This window comes from Rhopalosiphum maidis, chromosome 2 (assembly GCF_003676215.2).
Source record: "Rhopalosiphum maidis isolate BTI-1 chromosome 2, ASM367621v3, whole genome shotgun sequence".
Taxonomy (NCBI): domain Eukaryota; kingdom Metazoa; phylum Arthropoda; class Insecta; order Hemiptera; family Aphididae; genus Rhopalosiphum; species Rhopalosiphum maidis.
In genome coordinates this window covers 40,263,523-40,275,395 of record NC_040878.1, presented here as the reverse complement: position 1 = coordinate 40,275,395, position 11,873 = coordinate 40,263,523, and positions in this window count along the sequence as shown.

Below are 11,873 nucleotides of genomic sequence, written 5' to 3'. Positions count from 1 at the left end.
ATAATGTACATTTTCCGATTTTACGACGAATGACGTTTTTACTACACAGTACACGGAATATTATTTAAAAATGTGAGCCGATGAGTTACATTTGATGCTTTTCATTTCGATTAGCTTTATATTATTACATAATACATAGTATATATATTTATAGTGTCGGACGTCGGTGATTTACATCAAAATTGGATATAAATGATATAAATATATAATACGTTTCCATCAAGTTATTTATAATAAATAATAATCAACAACAATTATTGTCGTAAGATCCTTAATAATTTTTGTCATCGCATAATATTATGTTATTATTAGGTATCGTCGCACCCCGCAGTAACATCGTGTTTCTATACATTATTAATGTCGAGGTAGTTAATTATTATTCATTACTCATTAGTTTCATAATCGTTTAGTTTAATACAATATGAGAAAAACATAATATGATTTACTAAATTTAGATTTATTTTTGTCGTTGTCATTAAATATTATTACTTGTTATTAATAATTATTATACGAACTACGTGAAAACTAACACGCGATTTGAATATGAAAGACGTCGGCATATAACAATTATAATATTGTACATTACATGACATTACCACGCGATCGACATAAATTCGAAATTCCAGACGTTGAAACCCATTTGCTCGCACCTTGCGCACGACCGTGAACCGCACTTGACCGTCAAAATTATCATGTTTCAGTACTTAATAATTGCAAACATACATTATAAAACACAATACCCTCAAATTTACGAATTGCTTGGAATCTAAAATAACATTTACACAGACATGACCAAACTATAAAAGTATAAGTACTGTATGAACAAGCAACTGTAGTACTTACTCAGTATTGTATTTATGTGTTGTGAGCATTTTTAATATTTTTTATCGCGGGTCTTAAAAACCGCGTTCGGTGCGTCTCACGCGACCGTTGTATAAATTCTCTACAATTATCAACCACCTTATACGGTGTTGGCAATAATCGACCTAGTGGCATAATAAATTACATTGCGCACCAAATCCTGCACGTTTTACCAAGACAACGGAAAACAACAGAACCGAAATCTTTTATAAACGTAATTTATACATCATTTTCATTCGCCAGCAAACAAATTAATTGTATCTTATACTATGCAGTATGATATGCATTAAACATTATTACGCATAATAATAATACGTGCATTTAAAATTGTATAGCCTAAAAATGAAAAATACGTGATCATGGATAATGTTTTTAATATACATTTACTATATTGGAGACGGTTCCAAGCCAAGTAAAAATATTTAATTAAGAAAACCCTACGTATAGGTTTGGCCGTTTGGTGTGGTGTTTATATAGCGTTTCATATTATACACATCCGTTTTACTTCCTCCGAGAATTTAACAAGCTAATTCTTAAAATAAAATATTAAGACACTCATTATACGGGCACTTCCGACAGCACCGTTTTTAAAAATAATTAAATTTTAAATATAATTACATAAACAGTGTATACAGAAAAATAATTAATGAAACCAGCTACTAATAATTTTTATATTGGACATTCGTCGAAAACAAAAATAACTGCACGTGGTAATAAATTTATTAATTTAACGAATACTACCTAACCTAACCTAGATTAAAAATAAAATAGAAATATCAATTTATGTATGATATTTAGTATTTACTAATTAACAATTTCACATTGATTATTATTATATTTTATTACAAATTATTTATTTATTTGTCCTTTAATATATAATTGAGTATTGACTACATATTGTACACTGACACTTCCATAATATTATGAAATCCTCATCGGCTACTAAACAAAATTCGTATAATTGAGGAATTCATTAAACAATTCAATAAATTTGATTATGGTTCTTAAAAATATTTCGTTACGTGGAAGTTTCGTCGTATAAATAAATATATAATGCCTAAGTTGAATAGTTTAAGCCTATTTACATATACCACTATATTGATTTGACTCGTATTCTGTATTTTAGTTTGTGCATTCACAACGGCATCTTTAATTAACCATAAAAATAATAATAAAAATATATTATTTTATTGTATTTTGTAATTTTTGGTTATGACATTCTTAGCGATATATAGATATTTGTTATAACATTATTTCACTTTATTTATTTCCTATAAGTCAACAAATGACAAATTTGTATAAAAAATATTTGACGAGAAAATTACATCACATCAGCAAAAGTTTGGTAACAGCTGGTTCGGACGAGTGATGTGAAGAGTGATGACAAACAATAGTGTGGCGCGTCATCGTAATCACCTAAAAGAATAATTAAATTTTCCATTGTTGTCAGTCCACCATGAGAATGAAGAATAAAAAATAAAATTATATCATCGTCGATATTTTCTTCGTGGCCTCAGGCCGGTGCAGTTTTATTTGCAGCGAACAAAGAACAACATTCGTGTGTTATTAAATGAAAAACCGAGAAAAATAATATTTACAGAGTAATACTGAGAGAAGAATTTTAGAATAAGTAATAACACTACGCACATTGATGCCAGTGCAATGACTATACGATATATTAAACACTTTTTTTTTATTTTTGTCAAATCACTAAACAGTAATTGCGACTAGATGAAATGGCGCATGTGGCGAGCACGCGAAAAGAATAGAACATAATATTATACACAAGAAAGTTTCGATTAAAATATTTCATTCAACCGGTTGTATATAGGTATCTAGCTACTATTTTTTTTTATACCTTTACAAATGATTGCCGAACAAAACAATAGAAAAATTCTATGTTAGATACGAAAACGTCATTGTGGAAACTGTATCGAAATGTATATAATATCGTTGAAATTAACACCCTGGCAACCAACGAATAAGCCTACTTTAAATCTATGTTCACGCGTATGTAGATACAATTTGAATATTCGATGTAGTAATACAATTGATGATTTATAATAAGAATAATAGCGAACCTGGAAGGATGGTGGGTAACGTGAAAATATTTCAATCGGTTACGTGTAATATACGGGTAGTGCATAAACTGGGAAGCGACAATATGAAAGAAAAGTAAAACGATTACTAAAAATAAAAAGACTATAGAAAATAAGGTTATATATAAACAACGAATAATAACTGGTAACATTTATGGTGGTAAAAATGTCAAGAGCGGACCCCACGTAGTTTAAGGTCGAAAAACCCGAAAAATCGTAGTCGTCCAAGACACGCATACAGCTTATTTAATATTTAAGTATAGAGAAAGTCTATAAAATCTATGATTTCGCAACGTGAAATAGCTATTTTTGAAATTAAGAAGTAAAACTATATTCAATATCTACACTCGAATATATAAGCAGTCTAATGTAGAGGATTAAAAATTTGAATGTAATAACGTGCGTGTTGTATAATATATTATGTATAATAAATAATAATATGCTCAAACTGAAGATTAACTGACAGTTTTTAGACACACTATGAATTCTTGAGTGCGTGTTATAATAATAATATATGCTATTATAAAGTAGTCAGTAGCGCTCATTTATATAGGGGACAGTGGGAACACGCGAGGGACGAGGCTAAAATGGCAGGCAAACGAGCGTAAGGGATGAGCGTGGGTGGTGTTGGCAACGATGGCCTTTACCCCGTTTTAAAGGTCAGCCTCGAGTAGCGTATCATTACCTATATGTCGCATTATACCGTTATGCGCATGCACACCACCGTCACCACCGCCATCGCCTGTTTCGTTAAGACGTTAATCGCCATTACTATTCAATAGCAATAATAACATTATATAAACATGGTAGGGTATGGGTGAGCTGCCTTGCAGTTTCAGTAAGTATTAGGTAGAATAGGTAAATAGTACTTAGTGTTACTGGTAGAGGACCTTGCCCTGAAAACGCATCGAATGCAACCGAATAGACCTTGTCCCACATTATTGAGACGACGTGTAAGTGCGACAAATGCTGTTGTTGCTAATATCGACCTTTCACGTTATTCCCCTACCGTGATCGGCTGATGCATTTAATAGAATTAAGCACTTCCACTTCATCCTCCACGACAACCCGCTGGCAGCTCCGATCGATATTTTTATAAACCACACCGTACTGACGGTTATTATAGGTGTAACTAGACTTTAAAGTTAAAGAGAGCTCCAGCCCTAGAATTTTTCAAATAAGTAAATAAAGCTCCATATTCACCCCCACACCACTCCCCCCACAAAGATGTTGCATTAATTGTTAATAAATGAACAATAAATATTATATTTTATTGTGTATGTGACGCGCGTATAATACGAATAATAAAAGAGTGGTATTGAGATAATCATTAATTGATTAAAATAATATATTATTTTAGTAACAAATTCAAGTTTATTTTTCTTAAAATATAAGTCTATAAGTTATTAAAATTTAAGCCTCGGCTTAGTACCTATTAGTAAATTTATTTAAAATGTCTTCAATAATTAGAATATTTGATAAATCTGAAATCTCTTCCAATAACTATGATATATAACTTGGAGAATTGATTTGGTAATATGGTTAATTTTATACATATATTTATTCAATGCATTACTCAATTGCTGAAAATATTTTTTTTTACATGGTGTGAAATTTGTTGAAACAGAAATGCTAAATAGCAATTTAAATAAATTTGGAAAAACAGAATTTTGAATAATTATAGGTACTCTCTATCCACTTTAAATTCATAATTGTTAATATTCTCTAATTGATTATCATTAACATTTTTGTAATCAAAATTTTTGATTTGAATTCAATTTCATTAAAAAATATGCTAAAAATAATTATTTAATAACGCTAAAGAATATAAATAAACAAAATATGACTAATTATAATATTAAGGATAGTATTACAATATATTATTAATAGTTTTTTACAGAGCCATCAGGCATCACATATTCACATATAATAATATAGTTTACCAATAACCAAAATGACGTTTTATTTATAGGTAGGGTATTTTGATTTAATATACTCGACGTATTGGCTTGAAATTAGCTATGAAAAATTGTTACCTGCGTCCACAATACCTAAGAGTCAATTGACGATGGTCAAAAGAAAAGTAATCTTGAAAAAAACAGATAAATATTAATTGTTAAAATGATATTGTTAAAAATACTTAAATACATCGTTGCAGTGCGGTAGTCCGTGTTATCAATAGTTATATTATAATATTAGCTATCCCCATGCATTTCGTTGCACGTAAAAGAATGTTATCTCTTAAATAGGATTTTTAAAAATTTATTTCATCGTTAATTGACATTCGACATGTACGCCGCTGTCTCAACCATCCATCACCTCCAGTGCTATTACTTTGTTTTCGCTTAACGTTCTTTCTGAATTTTTTCTTTTCGCTCGATCTTAAACTTAAAGGATGGTAAGGGTCCTAAAGCTGACTCGACAAAGTTATTTTCCTCAAATTTCCACAAATCCATGTATATCGTAATAAGTTCATGTAAAACTATACCAAAAATGCACTCAGTTTTTCCAGAATTATCAATTTTCTGGACAACTTTTCCAACTTTTCTTTCCGTAAAAATCTTATTCAGGCTAATACACATTTTAAAAAAAAAAAAATCGGTTCATCAATTTTTAAATAATGCGCTTACTAACAAATAGCATTTACATTTCAATTTTATAGTTGTAGAATATACCTAGATAGGTGTCTATTAATATTATTGCTTATATTATGTTGTAGTCATTAAAATATTTAATAATAAAATATATTATAATATACCTATAACCTAACAAATAATATTACATTTTGTATTTTTGTTTATTATACTTTAAGAAATATAACGTAATTCAATATATTTGTTTTAAAATTAAATCTAGGTAATATAGTATAAGAATAATGTATTATAATTGTATGTAGGTACTTACCTATAAAAAAATGTTATAATAAAAACAATTTTAGTAAACATGTTCATTTTATAACTTCAAAGAAAAAAATTAATGGATTAGGTAAAATCGCTTTTTTGATATAACTATATTATTTATGCATGGACAATGGACATATTATTGGAGTCATTGGAGTATTGGACTCTCTCCTCCCTCCTAAACAAAATCCAAATTTGTGATACAAATAATACCTATATAATATGTTGATTTATTAATACCTAATATATTATGGTTACTGCGTTTAGTTTTACCACAGTATCACATGTATTGTTCATGAATTTAATCAAGAATGCATTACACAATAACGCATGCTGCATGCGCATAAATGCGCAACTGCCGATATTATTTTTAAATTACCATATATCACACAGTGAACTACAATTTTTTTTCACACTACAATTTACTGGAAATTGTATCACCGTCTGTAAAATCATATTATTATAGAAATATTTGAATTATTCAACGTGAAAATGTACGATAACCATACTCAGATAACTGAAATATAGCGGCGCATTATTGCACAAACAGACGAAGTAAAATTTAAGTGCGATATGTTATTATGTGTACCACAATATTACTTATAGTAATAATACAGATTATTAATTCTGACAAATTAAATGTACTACTCGTATATCTATACAGTTAATATAAATCACTACATATATTGACCTTGTCGTTTTTAGTAAGACTTGTGTAACTATCGAGTTACATTTTATTCGTAAACATAAAGCTTTTATTAGGTATGAAAATAATTCATATATGTGGAAAAAATTTAAATTTTTGCTATGATGGTATTGTAAAAATTAAAGATGTTAAATCCCTCTTCGTATATTCCGTTGGCTTAACGTCAAAAAAATATTAATCTTAATTTTTCTATTGCTTGGGAAAAACGGCAAGGTCCGTGTGATCTGTTTTTAAACGTTGCCAAAAATATGAATAAAAAGTTATCCGATAGGAACTTGTCAAAAAAAAAAAAAGAACGTCGACATTTTTATTTAAAAGTATAGCGGACGCCAGACATCAGCAGAATTGGAATTCATTGACATCAAATCTCCTTTGCAGTTTTCTGACACTATTATGAGTTTATGACCACTTCTGATCGAATTGATTTAACTGCTTTGAAAGATAGAATGTATACATTGTTAAATTAAATTAATAGCAATACATCAAATACATAAATTGAGTTAAATAAATAATATAATTATAATAAAGATAAAAGTAAGTAATGATAATCCTTTTTTTTCTTCAAAATAATTTTAATTCCAAGGTCGGACTATAGCATTTATATAAGAATAAATAAAAATCGCATAATATACATATAGTCATCTAATTAACTTTAATTTTTCTCATAGCGTTAAAATAAATAGGTAGGTTATATCAACTACGTTTGTTATACTGTCCAAGTATAGGTACACTGTAAATATCAATGCGTAAATATACGTGTTTAAAATTTAAACAACGATGTTAATCTGCACTAAAGTCTATTTTTAAATTTATCGAGACTGTGTCGCAGTAGCATTCGCAGAACGAGAATTATAGGACACAATAATATATACACACGGTACATAATATACAAGTTAACACTGCAGCTTTATAAGGATACGTTTGAATAGATTTAACATAAATATAAAACAACTTCAATAAACCAATTTCGTTTATGTTCAAAGGTGCTAGAAATTCTCGACGAGTTTCACGAAGAAATCGTAATGTTCTGAGTTTCTGACCTATTTCTCAATTGGTAGGTATTTTTGTTGTAACGAATTTTATATTCAAAACAATATTTATTATTTAATGAAATTCTATTACCATTGTCCAATAAATTGTAAAAAGTTTTGACAATACATTTAAAAAAGTTTTTGTATAAACTATGTTCTTCTAAAAAAAAATAGTTGAAGTAAAATTCAAATATACATCGTAATACAACCAACATATAAGGTTAGGTCAGGTACATATTATTTTATACTATACAATTATTCGCTTAGTATTTTTATTAAGAAATATTAATTCGTTTAAATTAATTTCGATCAAAACGCATTAATTTATTCTCGCGATTCTCAATGTACGAAAGTATAATATTATTCAAATTTGTGTAAGTAAACGAATAGGTATTATTGAGTAGGTAAATATTATAACTGCATGATATAAACGAGAATGAAGAAGAGAAGGGAAGTAAAGAAATCAACGAACCAAAGGTTTAAGTCGCCCCAGGGCCAGCGTATTATAATATATTATTGTACGACGTACATAATATTATATTCATATAGTATATAAAATGAGAAACCGATTTCGAAAGATTGTTACAAACCCGTATATACAATACAGAATATACTATAAGAAATCATATTTTATACACGAAAATGCGTCTAATGATATCCGATTATCCTCTCATCGTTATACATATTATTCCATGTTGGCTTCTCTTCAATTGATCTAGGATCGGATCGATCAATCCATATCACCACCAATCGCGACCTCGCGTTGCGATGTATAGCAAATGTGTTTTAACATCGTATATCGACGGATGTATAAAATACATATTATTATGTATGTATAATACCAATAAACGGAAAAAAAATTACTACGATGTATACACTACACTGTAGTACACACCTACTCACACATATTCTCACGATTTTTGAGCATCGCGAACGAACATTATACTTATTAAGTATCCGTCATTAGTACATAACAAAATGTTTTTCTTTGTCGAGCAGTGTTAATAATAAAAATATAATAATATACCTACAATAGGGTACGTACACAAGACGGTCGTTGTCGTCGTCACATTGAAGTTTATTTCCGGTCGGAACTGCCAAATCGTACCATGTCAGGCTCCTCGGCTCGACAATTACGAGATCAAACGAGTGCACTGATTCTGATATATATATATATATATATATGAGTATATTATATATTTATATATAAGGAGGTATATGTATATATATGTGTATATTTGTATAATATATACACACACTAAAAGCTCAAAGGTGATGGTGGTTGCTGCAGTTTTTATATCCTTAACGTAAGAAAAAATTGTGACAGAAAACTTTTCTAATACCTTAAAGAACAAACTTTAAATGTTTTATAAAAATAGGTTATATAGTTTTGAGTCTATGTGCTATAATCGCAAAGACAATTTAAATAATATTGAAATTTTATTTGAAATAAATCCCTTTCAACGCGCGGCGGATAGGCTAGTTTATATCAATTTTTTTTTTTTTTTTCTGTAACTAATGATAAATTTTACAATTATACGTATTATAAATGAAAAACTATTTAATTTTAGTGAGCCAATATTAAATGTATGAATGACTGTATGAGCCACCCTATATAGAGACCTATTATAGGAGTTGAAAAAGAAATTAAACCACCCTTCGAGTTTCAATTTATATAATTTTTATTTGAATCGGTTCAATAGCTTCCGAGATTAGTGCGATGAAACATACAAATTCTTTAGCTTTATAATATGAGTAAGTATCTTTATAAATTATACCTACGTCCTACTCTATTATTATAAAATCGTTTAGTCTCTGATCCACGAACAGTGTTTATTAAGAATAATAACTTCAACCATATTAATGTAGAAAATCGTAAATATGATCTTGAGCATACTTGATGCAGTGTATCTTATATTATTTTGTTATTGTTTATGTTACTATTTATTTTTTGACTACTGAACGAATTATGCGATCATACGCCGAGGCCAAGTGACGGACGACAAATAATTATTATTACTACTTATTAATGACACACGTGATTTTTATTATATATATATACAATAATGAGACAGCGTTTTGATATTAACCGGAAAAAACGTCGTTTCAGTATATTATACATTATTATTTGTCGAAGGACAGGTTTATATTTAACGCGTCTTCAAAAAAAAAAATTAAAAAAAAAAGAATGTTGATTACTTGAATTACGTTCTGTATGTATACATACAGTGGTAATAAAATAAAATTATTGCAACGTCTGAGGGACTATAACAGGTATGTGTGAAAAATGTGCATTCAAAATTCGTTCAACAGTTTTTTAAATATTTAACAAATATTATTTGATATTTCGTTGGAAAAATTTTGAACACTGCAACAAAACGACGATTTATATTAAACCACAATATGGTAGTTACATACGGTTTAGCGCAACGCCTGCACACGGGCGATTCGTGGAGACGTACTTTCATTATATTATATACAATCCAGGTCATGGGATTATAAAATAACAGAAAATTTAGCGGAGGCCAATTTTGAATTTTCGTCTTGTTTGTGTTCATAAAAGTTTATCACTAATGAATATACACAATAATTGAATCGGAATAATATTGAATTGATGGGTGTATATCGATAAATGTGTATAAAATATATTATATAAGTAGGGATGTCCAACAAGTGCTACCCTAAAATTTAAACATATCACCGCGATTTACGATCGTGCGTCTGTGTTGCAGTCTAATTATTCAGTTCGCATTTAATCAATAACAAAAATGGCGATTACAATTCTAAATCATTATCAATGACTAACAACTAAAAAAAAAATTAAACGCCAGACATTTATTAATTCCGAATTCGGGTCGTGACCTGTAGCGGTTGGGAACCACTGCAGTGTACTGTAAATATCACACGATGACCAGTCCCAGATTCGATGAGTTCTCCAGGCCACAGTGCAAATTTTTAAGTGTGTATGAATGCCGTTTGCATATATTATAATTTATTATATATATATTACTATATATTATATGTATATGCATCCGAATTTATGTACAAGTGGGCCCTTGACATAATATTATTCGAAGATGGTATTTTTTTACGGAGTTACTTTATTCTCAAATTCTGTGTACCCGAAGGAGTATGGTCGCATATTCTTATATATATATGAAAACAGTTATGTACATATATATACATGTCATGACTGTAAAGTATAAATAGCGGTGCGTATCGCGCATATACATATTACATATTATTATACTGCAGAGTTGCAGACACCGCAGACGTTTTGAATAAAATAATAATCAACATTTACGAGCGCAAAACATAATATAATGCATGTATAATAATAATAATATTATAGGTCCAAAATTGTTCGTGGTGTGATGGGATTTCGTTTCGACGAATAAGACGGTGATCCGTCGCAGTTACAGTCTTACAGGTCATGGTGGTAGTCGTAAACTCGTAGATTCGCGGAAAACATTTCCATTTGGGAAAATAAAAAATAAAATTCCACTCCTCTAGCCGTCTGAAAAGTTTGATATTTAGATTACTAAAGTTACTTCTCAGAATACTTGCTATTGTTATGTGCAACAACGCAGTTGAACTGGAAGATAAGAAGTGAAGATGAAGCAGTATTAGTGTTAGCTTTTATCCAACCGTATAATAACAATATTATATACACATTATAATACACACAATGATAGTAAAAAGTATATAATACAAACGCCGGGACAGTTTTACCGGATTTACGGTGTGCATAAAACAAGAGATAACGAAAAAAATTGTACAGCAAAGACGTATTATAAACGGGTAGAAAAGAAGCACAGGGTATTTTTTATATTTTTCAACGAGTGGTCGCGAGGAGTAACTGGTTTCCTCCCGATCAGATATAATAATATACAATATAATATAATTCCACGGACCAAGGAAAGAAACAATAATAATAATAATAATAATACGAAATAACAACCACCGGCCTCAGAAGCGTCGTGCGCACGCCAAACGATTTCGCATTCTCAGACCGTGGAGATTGCATGCATGCGTGTGGTGGGAGTGCGTCTCGTTTCGAAATTGTGCGAAAAAAAATGTAAAGCCACATAACCGCGACCGTGGTCGGTTGTAAGACTCGTCTCTTTCTATATATGCTGCAACGCGTATAGTATTGTATGCGCAAATATATATATGTATATATTATCATATTTTATATATATACTGCACACGATGCGTACTAATGCTTTACACTATAGTACTAAATACATATCATAATTGCTGCAAACGAAATTAA